Source organism: Triturus cristatus, chromosome 8 (assembly GCF_964204655.1).
Source record: "Triturus cristatus chromosome 8, aTriCri1.1, whole genome shotgun sequence".
Classification (NCBI taxonomy): domain Eukaryota; kingdom Metazoa; phylum Chordata; class Amphibia; order Caudata; family Salamandridae; genus Triturus; species Triturus cristatus.
In genome coordinates, this window is record NC_140591.1 from 809,622,774 (window position 1) to 809,635,131 (window position 12,358).

General features: G+C 42.6%; 1 protein-coding gene across 1 annotated transcript in view; it reads left to right on the forward strand.

The window, feature by feature from the left end:
• Positions 1–12,358, forward strand: part of PCCA (propionyl-CoA carboxylase subunit alpha) — a 2,516,110-nt gene that overhangs the window by 1,004,519 nt on the left and 1,499,233 nt on the right. The window lies entirely within an intron of this gene.

Below are 12,358 nucleotides of genomic sequence, written 5' to 3' on the forward strand. Positions count from 1 at the left end.
CATTCTGTCTGCTGGGCCTATACACACCTGCCTTTTGGAACATGGCCAGTAAGATCTTGCTTGACAGGATCTTGTGGCCTATCTGGCTCAGACAATACAGGACAGGTAGGATGCAGCCAACAACGCTGTCCTCACCATTCTGGATAGAACAAGATTGCATTGACAGAGAGGTTGGTACCAGTGTTGTTCTTTATAGACATTCTTGGATGTTGTCAACTGAGTTCTTCGGCAATGTACAGGCTTTGCTAATGGACATGACCTTTGAAGGGCCTCTCCTCTTTGGAAAAAAGGTGGGCTCTGCTATGGAACTGTTTAAGAAGAGCAGAGCTTCAGCATGTTCTTTGGGGCTGTTGACTCCTGCCAAAAATTCCCTAACCTATTCTGAAACTTTGGTTGTTATTCTAAAGGGATGGTATTTAGGCAGAGACAACCTTCCCAGCTAGAAATTCAGTAAACACTTAAGTCTTTTCAAGAACACTGATCCAGCAGGCTATATGCGGGCCAGCAGGGGCACCAGTCTTTCAACTCCTTCTCCCCTTCTTCAGCGTCTAAGAAACCCATTTTAGTTTGGTCTCAGCTGCACATGCCCAACTAGTGTGGGGCAGGATTCAGCACGTCTTCCCGACTTGGGGATCTATCATATCAGAAAAATGGGCCTTGGAACTTGTTCAAACAGGCCATGCCCTATCTTTTCTGTCCTCCTCAACAAATATTCCTTGCTACACCAGAACAAATTTCAGCAGAGCATCTGCCCTTCCTCCTACAGGTGGTATGCCTGTAGGTTCCAAAGGTGCCATAGATCGGGTTCCGGACTCTGAGAAAACAGGATTTGTTACTCTAGCTATTTCCTCATCCCAGAAAATAGGAGCAGCTCAGGTCTGTCTTGGACCTCTGACCTCTAGATGCCTTTTTGTGGAGAAACAAATTCAGGATGCTGATTTTACCTGCTCTGGACATGGGAGACTGAATGATACTCTTGGACCAGAAGGACACTTAATTTAATCAAACTGTTCTGCAGTCCCTCAGGTGTACCTATGGTTCAAGATGGGTCAGGAGCATTTTCAGTTTGCCTTGCTCCCATTTGGCCTTCATAGTATCCCACCTTCAGAGGTCAGAGGATCCTGTGTTCCCATACCCATGAGGACTAGCTGTTAAAGGCAGTCTCACCACAGTCAGTTGTGTACCACCTCAGACAGCAGCTGATCTTTTAACATCATTGGCTTTCACCGTAAAGGAGCCAAAGTCCTTCCTGAATCTGTCTCAAAATATTCCATTAATTTGAGCTATCCTGGACATGGTGGAGTTCATGGCTTTTTCCTCTTCAGCAACAAGTCCAGGACATTCGGGCTGTGATCCCAATATTTCAGGCTTGGTCCTGCATCCAACTGAGGGTGGCTTTGAGGCTTCTCAGCTTTTTAACCTTGTGCATCTTCCTTTTCAAAAACAGAAAAGTGTGCAGTTCCTGATAGTAGTAGGTCGGTTGAGTCCTGAAGCTGCCCAATGATGAAGCATGACACCCCTTGGGGCGTGTGAGGGCCCTTGCTCCTAAAGGATCAGATCCCTTGGACTTGACTCCTTCAGGACTCAACCGACCTACTACTATCAGGAACTGCACACTTTTCTGTTTTTCAGACATTACTAGGGGGGTGTGTGCTGGACCTTAATTAGCCCTGTGTCCCTCCTTTTGTTTTTTGGCATCTTCCTTTTCAACCGTGCTGGGTGGCACATGTACGCTGTGCAGTCGACCATGAAATCCCAGTGTGCCGGGCATCAAAGTCCCCTTTCTGATAATATCCAGGTTTCATAGGACCTGGCTCAAGATCTGCTATGGTGGCCAACCAATTGCACTTAGTCCTGCAGCAGGCTACTCTCCATTGGGTCTGCTGGGTTTGGGGGGGGCACCTGGAGGAAGTCGAGCTCACAGTCCTCTGGTCTCCGTTGGAGGGCTGACTTCACATCACCTTGTTGACGCTATGGCATTTAGCCTTCTTGCTGTCCATCAAGGAGTGCTGCGGCAGGTTCGCACGGGCATCACCACTGTCATGTGGTACTGCAACAAGCAGGGTGGGGAGGGGTCTCGAGTCCTGTATCCTTTCTTTGTGCCACTGGAAGTGGTTAGAGTGGCAGGATCATCTTTCTGGGCACCAGCCTCTTGGCAGGATCCATGAAGACCAAAGTGGAGAGCAGAGGCTGTCAGGCTAATCACGAGTGGAGTCTGAATCCTGAGGTAGCTTAGAATGTCTTCCGCCGCTGGGGAAACCCTGGATAAATCTTTTTGCCACCAGTGTAATTTCACATAAGACATGATTAACAGTTGTGTACATTGCCTTTAAAAGTTTTTACTGCTACATGTTTTTATATGTGCCTTATTGTATTGGATGACATTGGAGAACTGCTTTCCTGCTCTTCTCAATCCATGATTCCCTAAAGATATGCTGTAGTTTAGTTCTTCTGTTTTCTCAGAAAACAGGGAAATAAGCCTTTAAATTGAATAAATGCTTGGCTTTGTTGCAGAAAGTGTCTCTTGATTGCTGCTTCTAGCCCATTACTCTGATTGTTTCTTACTGGGTGTCAGGCCGATCTGTGTCCTTAAGCCTCTTGTTTAAGTTTGTTGTTACTCATTCTGTTTTTGAGTCCTTTCCCTGTGTATTTCAGATTACGTTCTGGTGTTTGTACAAGTGCCTTTTTTTCCTTTTGTTTTACATGATCGGTCATAAGATATATACCTCTCACTCTATGTGGTAAGCTCTGTCACACTGTTAAAATGTTTCAGGTGCTGCTCTCATTTGTGCTTTCTATTCCCTTTGTGTTACTCTCCTGTTGTAGCATGGTCTCTTCTCGTCTCGTACTTTCTTAATACTTCCAGTGCAAACACACCAGGGGTGGTACTACGCAAGTGCCCTGAGAGTGCAACGGGCGCTTGACCCCGTTTTATGTGCACTTTGATATAATAAAAGGGGTCCCAAATGCTTGTGCGGCCCCTTCTGTAATACAGATAGCGCTGGCACACATATACCGCCAGCACTATCATTAGCGTTCCCTCATTTGCATGGGGACGTTGCCCTGTGCAAACGAGGGAATCACTTTGCCTCTGAGCCCGCGCCATATTACAGAGTTGGGAGCAGAGCCAAACATGCCTTTAGACGGCTCATTGAAAGTGCACCACAAAAAGGTGGCGAATTTTCAGTTCACCTTCTAAATGCAGCCCTCTAAAGGATTGAAAAGGTCCCATGGACCCCCCAAACATCCCTTGCAGGCAGGTGCAGTCACTCACTGCATGGGCCTGTAAGGGGATCTCTAATCTCTTTTAAAAGTGCATGCGGGTTGCCGCCTGCACAGAGAAACATGGAGCAGCTTTAAAACAGCTGCTTCGTATTTCGCTTGAATGTGCTGCCCTGGGGGCATCGCAAGTTAGCAGCTGCCCTGAGGGCATCGCAAGTTTGCCGCTGCCCTGAGGGCTTTGCAAGTTCGCCACTGCCCTGAGGGCATCGCGAGTTCGCCGCTGCCCTGAGAGCAGCACATTCTTCCCGATAGGGCACACTTTTCATGTGAGGTTATTGTTTCCCTAGCTGCATCTTTTCCACCTAGGGGATCCCAAGGTTTCCTGTGGTGTTGTGCAATTTTCTTTTTTCTGCTGGATTGGCTTATTAGTGAGCACAATCTCATCCTTTTCTGTCTCTTCAGTGAGATTTGACTTCCACCAACGTGGCAAAAGTGCAACATTTTCTTGCTTTTCTGACTCTTACGGGGTTTAGATTTATCATTTGATGGTGGAAGGACACTCCATCTATCACATAATTGAGTGTTTTTAAGGGCATCCCATTTATTGGCAGTCGGACTGCTTACTGACTGTTTTTTCTTTTTTTTGGCACTCTGTTCCAATTTAGTCTGCTGGTCTGATCTTGTGTAACCTACATTTAGCAATGTTCCTCCTTGAGCAGTCTGCTCTGACATAGATGTTTTTTTTTAATTTGTGTGACTGTCTGCTCAGTTTCTTCTGAATCCTGTCAGTCTAGTAAGTTGTTTTGTACATAGCCAGTCACATGCATTCATTAGCTAACTTTCTGGCTCGTATTGCTGCATGTTATCTGAACCAGACTGGATATTCAATCACTTTGGCATTTCCCCGGTAGATTGCAGACAAGGGGCTGGTATTAGATGTTGGCATGTCCACATCCTAGTAGCAGCCGCCCACATTGTGGGACTGTTTTGAATATTTTTGCTTGGCCTATTTTGAGTTATTATCCCGGCCCTGCATGTCATTTTGGTTATTTGTGACATATGGGCAGGCGCTACGGAGTGTTGCTGAAAGGCCAGGCATAGCTTAGTATGTAATACCTTAATGATTACTGAACAAGAGAATAGCCAGCAGGCAAAGGAAGCAGATTCTGAAATCTCTGGCTTTCTTCAGAAGACTATCGAAATTTATGCTCCTCTACAAAACTGAAGAACTACTATACGTCCTAGTAAAACTATATTTTACTTGAAACCAAATCTAATTACTATTGTACCAAAATTTCAGAGTCTCCTGTAAGCAAAAGGAGATTTTTAGAATAATGAATGAGCATTCCTCCCCAAATAGTTACTATAACTGCAGCGCCTTCTCAGGATTTTTGTGTTACCATGATTTTTCTTTTACATAAATAAATATGATGTAATAATTACAATAAGAGCCAGTATCACGCAATCTTTCACTAATTTGATCTGTCAGGAGTAGGATAAGATTTCCTACTTTCTCACCTCTTTTACTTCTTTGGATGACACTCATTTTTATGAGTTGATGTGGAGGACAAATGAGGATCCTCCACAGATTTATGTGGGGGGAAAATGTGGAGAAATATGCAGAAAGTTATTGTAGCTCCACTTTTAAAGCTCTTGTACCAATCTATCCTCCAAAGATCAATATCCAGAAGTGCCAGTGTGATCCCTCTTTTAATAAAAACAAGGGGACAACTCTAAGGTATTAAAGAACTGTTGCCCCATCTCCCTACTTCCTTATTTAGCAAAATTGTTGGAGGCACACATGGCACAGTTACTATGTGACCATTGACAAAAATTTCATTACTTGATGCCTCAGCAAGTAGATTTATGTAAAAGCCCCCAAACCGTATTGGTCAACATGGCCGCAAAAGATTATCTCAGGCTTATGGGGATAATGGTCGGATACCTGCATTGGTACTATTTGACCTATCCGCTGCCTTTGATATGGTCAGCCATGACATTCTTGTCGATTGCTTGAAGGTAGCAGGGCACAAGGATATTGCCTTGAACGCTGGGTCCATTTGTTGCTACATCTACCCCGAGTACATATGGAGTACCCAAAGAATCTTCTCTCTCTCTCCCCATCTGTTCAATATATATGGAAGACTCCTAATTAAAGAACTTGTCAGGTAGGGGTTGTAGAGCGAACAACTATTTAGACAATTCCAATTATGCAGATGATTCCCATCTTCTCATCCACTCAGATACCCTGGTCTCACAACTGGAATTTCAAAACATTGTGAGATGTTTCTGGCATTGAATGGAAAGTAACCAGCTCAAGTTAAATAGAAACAAAACAGAGATCATTATTTTTAGCAACAAAATCGACCCCAGGATCGACCTTTATTGGCTAGTGGAATTGGGTGACCCTCCTCGGTCTAAGACTCCGGTTAAGAGTTTGGGCGTATTGTTAGATAGTGGTCTAATGACGACATCTCAGTTTGGTGTGGATGATTCTAAATGCATTTGTATGTTGAAATTTATCAGGAAATTGTCCTTTGTTCTCCTGATGGGAGCCTTGAAAATTATACTTATGGCTATAGTCCTTTCTCATCTAGACTACTAACTCTGTTTATTTAGCCCTTCCAAATAATGTGATTCAGAGGCTACAGGTCATCCAAAATGAACCAGCCGCATCATGTTAAGACTCCTGGGGCATTCCCACATAACTTCTACCCTAAAACAATTACACTGGTTACCCGTCAAGCAAAGGATTCACTTAACCGTACAATATTTAAAGCCCTGCACATTCGGACCAGTGTTTGTTTAGTAAAGAGACTTACTAAATGCATTCCCTCCCACAGATTTAAATCTTCTTGCGCCTATCTTCTCTAGGATCTGAGATATGAGAAGGAAAGCATGGGAGATCATATATTCTCAGTGCAGGCCCCCTTATTGTGGAACACCTTACCTGGCCACTTGAGACTAGAAACAGCTATGTAACCTACACGAAAAGCTTAAAACCTGGCTGTTTAGATAAGCTTATACGTGCTAGTTGTATCTCAGGTTCTCTTCATTCTCGTAGTCTTATAGGGCCAAGAAATCACTGGTGTACGTGTGCTTTAGCAAGTAATATTAACATAATTAATGTATGTCCTCATGAAATAAGGATTAAATCATCATACGATATACTACCTGCAATTAACAACTTTAAAACGTTACACACTGTGATTTACCCCAAAAAAACTTATCACTAAGACCAACAAGCCTCAGGCTGAAGAATATATTTAGCCTGCCAAGCAACGCATACAAAGTTAAATATAGTGATTACTTTGGATATTCACTGGTCGCATTATTTTTTACCAAATAAATTATTATCTGTCTGCTGCGTTTAGTCTAGACCAGAAGGATAAAATAATGTCCCTCCATCTTATGTCACTCTATACAGCTGTTTAATTTAACTTTTGGCGTTTCACTTTGGACTTGCCATCCTTGTGAATTCAATGGTAGGATATGCATCTCCAAAATGTGTGAAGTCCCAATAATTGGCAGTTGCTTTTCTCATTGGTGGTCATTTCTCTAGGGGCTTCAGTATTTTCAATTCAGTAGATCATTTTTTATCTCTTTATTGGCATTTTTTGCATATTTACATAAGTGTGAGGGCGGGCATCTAAGAAACAAACTGATCTTGTCCATACGACTGTCAAGATATGCTGAACCTTCCAGGACATTACCAACTAACCAGACAGTAGTTCTCAATAACCAATAAACCATAAAACAGCTCCGTACCCTTTTTCCACATTATGCATTGAGGGGGGAGGGGTTGCATTAATCGCCAAATTACAGACATCAAAGTAAAGTACCAAAAAACAGCTATGCAACATTCAAAGTAGCGAACATAAGAACTAGTATGCCGTCCAGTGGTTCTATATGTAAACTAGAGGTTCAGGTTCTCTTGTACTCTAATAGTGGTGGTTCCCTGTTACGCGGGGGTGTTTAGGAGTACTATGGGATCGAGGGGTAGTCAAGTCGAGTTAAGGAAAACTTTATTCAATTGTATTTTTAGATAATCATAAAAGCACATAAAACACACAATTCATTTACTCATAAATAGACAGGTATAAAAAGAAAAAGGAATAGTTTATGCAAAATTATTATTAAAAGTCAAACTTGATAAAAATGTGACAATGTGTCCATAATCTCAGTGCTTAAATTACAATGCATTTCCTTTGATATAATACTTTCTTCAAGAACATTGTCATCCTCCATGCTATGTGTTCATTCTCCAAGAGCTGCAGAATAATCAGTGCTGGACGACATTGTCTTATCCTAAATGATTTTAAAATTGAAGCAATCCAGAGCTTCCTTAACTCCCTATAAAATTTACAAAATAAAACAACATGGATAGTAGATTGGGCTGACTGGTTGTCACATGGGCACATTTGCAAGTCTCGGGCCCAGTTGTTCATATTTGGAAAGGTTACAAATCTATTAAAGGTCCCCAGCCTGAATCTAGTTAATAGTAACCTATGGTACCCACCAGGTACAAATATTAAGTATGATTGTATGCTAAAAGTGGTTAAAATCGGCTGATTATGAAGGACACTGGGTTTTAAAATCTCTACTGATATTCTTAATGTGTCCAATAGCTTGAGATCCTCCTTTTTTAGGTCAATTCTTGAAACTGTCAGGATAGTACTCGGGTCGGTAAAGAATTCTAATTGACGTAAATCATCCATAAAATTTCGAACGTACTTTACCCACGGTATCTTTAGTGCCCCTTCCAATTTCAAACTATCCTTTAAGATGTCCCTGTTCAGTTTTGTCCCTACTTTCGTCCTGCCATTGGAGAATAGGTTCCAATTTAATAAGATCAGAAATATATGAAAGCCCCAACTCAGCATGGCAAACATACGAAGAAGTACTAGCCTGTACAGACAAAATATATCTTAAAAAGCAGTTTTCCACCAACTGTAGCGGGTTAATATCTGCAAATCCCCATACCCCTGCCCCGTACATAGCAGTGGCAATACATTTTGCTTTGTAAATTGTAATAAGCTCTACAGGAGGTCTCCTGCCCAATTTTCTTGAGAAATTCACAAGGGCTGTTGTTGTTCTTAGAAACACCAGTTTTTTTACCGAGACAGCCTGGGTCCATGAGTCATTTTTATTAAATAATATTCCAAGATATGAGATGCTCTTGGTGGGCTCTATTTTCTGTCCATCCACGAACATGTCCCTGGACTTCTGACTACCACTGCCACACCTCATTATATAGGTCTTCGAAGTGTTCACACTAAGACCAAGATCATTCATAAAATTAGAAAAAGCTGTCTAGGACCCTCTGTAGGCCTATTTGCGTACGAGACATCAAAACTGCGTCATCTGCATAAAGGAGCACAGGTATTGGGCGTCCGGTTATTTGAGGAAAATCTCAGCCGTCTTTAAGGAGGGCCTGACCCAACCCATTAATATATAAATTAAAAAGGAAGGGTGCCAAAACACACCCTTGCCTAACCCACCTCCTAATTGGAAAAGGAGCCGTGTGTTCACCACCCATACCATAACACACTCGTGCCTTAGCATCATTATAAAAACACTTAAGAAAATGGATGATTTGTACGTCCACTCCCATGGTCTTGAGGATCTCCCATAGTTTACCGTGGTTCACTGAATCGAAGGCCGCGGTGAGATCCATGAAAGCTAAGAACAGTCTGCCCTTCTTCACCCGGGTATATTTCCCAACAAGAATAGCTAAGTTTAGATTCTGTTCAGTGGTCCTTTAGCCCTCACGGAAGCCATATTGTAAATCAGATAGGACCTGGTTGTCCTGGGCCCAATCATGTAAGCGTTCCAGGATTATTCGGCCAACTACTTTGGTCAAGGAATCCAGTAATGAGATATGCCTATAACACCCAGGGTCTTGGTGGTCCCCCTTTTTAAAAATTGGGACAATGATGGATTCCACCCAAGTAGTTAGAAAAGGAGTCCGACAACTCGCAGTAATTACCTGGGTGATAATTGGTCCCCAAAGGGTCATGTTTGTTTTGAACAAATCTACAGGGACCCCGTCCGGCCCAGGTGCCTTGCCACCAAGGCTTGCCGAAATTGTCCTATTTACTTTCTCAAGCGTGAACTGGAGGTCCGAATAGTGCATTAAGGGATCCCCGTTAGTTTCCCCTTGGTTATTATGAGTTTGTACATTTAGGTTTCCCTGACCATTATACACCCTAGAGAAGTGCTTGGTCCATTGGTCCTCCGGAATAACAATTTCAATTGAGGGACCACCTCCAGGAGATAGAAAGGGTGATTTCACTGCTTTCCAAAATGATGAACTATCTTTCATAAGTGAAGCTTTATGGATGGATTCCCAGGCTTCATCTCTCAGGACACCTTTTCTAACCTTAAGTGCCATCCTATGTTCCATTCTTGCCTGTCTCACGCCGATTGAGTTCCTTGGTATCCTATGTAGTTCATGCTTTAGATTGGTGTAAGCTCTTGTACATTTTGAGTCAAACCAGCCATCGGTCTTCTCTTTATTTCGTTTCCGGACAAATAATACCTCCTTTATCGTCCTTAATATCGATTGAAAGGAGGATAAAATGCTATCTGGAGTAGCTGATTCACTCAGGCAGGTGTCAAAGGCCAGTTTACACTTAGTTATTACTTGTTCTGTGACTGTTATAGGGTCCACCGTTGACCAGCACAAAGTATATCCATTTGTTTTATCAATTGTTATGTTATCTAACGCGTGATGGATTTTGTCATACTTGTCAGATTTACTTATCGGGAGAAGGACAGAAATACACAAGGGGTAGTGGTCGCTCAGAGAGTTATCATCAACAAAAAAAGAGTGCAACCTACACGCAGGACTGTTTGACAGTAGAATATAATCTATGGTAGTACATAACCCTCTGCCATTAATGGTGTGGCACATGGGGACTGGTGTAGGACATAATCCATTTGCAAAACCCAGATTAAAAGAGAAAACTATTTCGTTAAACAACTTCCCCAGGAAAGAGTGTCGAAAATGGGTGTCACTTAGCTCTTCCTCACCAATGAAGCCACATAATCTACCATCATCATTTGAACATAGAGCGCAATTAAAATCCCCATCCAAGATCAACATCATGTCTTTTACATTATCTCTACACAAAGAGTTCAAATCATTGCCCATTTTTTCACCACAGACAACATTTTTCCGGAGGAATGTTATTATAAAAATTTGCCAATCCGATACAATGATTAGCATTAATATATATTTTAAAAGGTTTCCTCTAGGTGTGGCTCTATCTTTCTCGGCTTCCCCCTACTTGATATATAGGTACTGAGCCCCCCCTTCGCCCTGCCGCTTTGCCCTCCAACTGCTTGAGTGTGAAATGTTTTGAAACCATTAATATGAATAGGTTCCTTAGCCCATGTTTCTTGAAGGCATAATATGTCATGCTTTGCTATAAAATCTCACGATATTGGATTTATCAATTTGGACCGTAATCCTGATATATTCCACGAAACCAGATTGCAAAGGATGTTATCCCTACTACCTATAGCGCTAGGCTGTGCAACCTTACTGGGCGAACGTTCCCTGATAATAATAGGTGGCTGGGCTTATGGATACATGAGAGTTTGGGGAGACTGCTGGGGCCGAATTGGTAGTTCCCATGCCCGCCTCCTCCTTCTCGCTAGAAGCTGGAAATGACAGTCTATTAGCCTAAGCTGTACAAGCTTGATTAAAGGTGGTTTTCTGCTTAAGTGCTTCGTTACCTCGGTATGCATTTAAATTAAGCTTCAAATTTTGAGAATGGCGTTTTGGGTGAGTCAGTCAGTATAACGGTTACTAACTGGGATTGCATATCTAGGCTGTCTAGACCGTGTGAATCTCTCCTTTTCAGAGGTTGGCCATGGGGGTCTGGATGGTTGATAAAAATACCTTAGTGGTAGAATATTAATACAGTGCGCCATTACGGTCCAGTTACCAGCCCGATCTAAGATTGACTGGACCAGACCTGGAGACCTAAATGTTAAAACTACGCAGTCATCGGCTAGTGCCTTAGTGGATTTACCTACCCAACCTATTCTTCGTGCCATTTTGAACTCAGAGAACAGCCTATTATTTATACCAGTCCTTGCACTCAATAGGTGTTGCGACTTGTTCCTCAGTGTAGACCAGTGTTCTGTTATCTTCGATAACAGAGGGGGAACATTAGCCAACACAACCGTGTACGGGGTTACTTCTGGGGGAAGGTCCAGGTTCATATTTGTGATATCTCCCTGATAACTCTCTGATAACTCTGTGTACTTATAAAATTTTCCCCCACACCTTGTTTGGTACTCCTCATACCCAAAGATCCCCCATTTGGGGAGTTTACAATCTGGGCACGTGTAGAATTCAAGGCATCTTTATGGTTATGAGGCCCTAAATGGTTTAGTGGAGGTGGTGCTTCTGTTTTATTAGAAGGCCCAGCCTGAACTGTACTATTATTGGTTCTAGACTGATGCGTTTGTCCACTTGCAGAATTGCTTCCAGGATGATTAACCACTATATCCATCCCTCTGCTATGCAGCATGTTCTTATCTTTACATTGGGTACTATCAGGGGGGGGCTGATGGAATATTGGTAACAAGCTCTTCCAGCTTTATTAATCTCACTACCATTAGAAACAGTTTATGTATCAAAGGGTCCAGCAAAGCTGATTCTGTTGACTCTAATCTCTTCGAAAAAACCTGGAGGCATTCCAGTCATCATGTCGGTTTTTGGCGCTAGACTAGGCTCCTGGCTACAGTAATTGTCGACAGGCTTAGTTTTACGCACCATTGACTTTTGCAGATGATGATTTTGTTTCTGGGGTCCCCGGCCCTTCCTTTTCTTTGATGGCGGCTCATTGCTGTTGCCTTGACTTGATTTTGCCTTGTGACCCCGAGTAGTTACATTAGGCTTGGTAGGTCTGTCTTCTTTCTCAGATACTTCAGTATATTCAGGGTCTACTTCTGTAGGTTGCGACAAGTTAAGTTGGATAGAGGAATCCTCAGGGCTAGTTTGCAGGGATAGTCCAGTGATTGCTGCCTGATTCTTTGGGAGCTGGGGTTCTAGCAACAATCTCCTCTCAGTAAGTTCGATCTCATGTATAAGTGTCGATTCTGCCCTCAATAGAAAGGC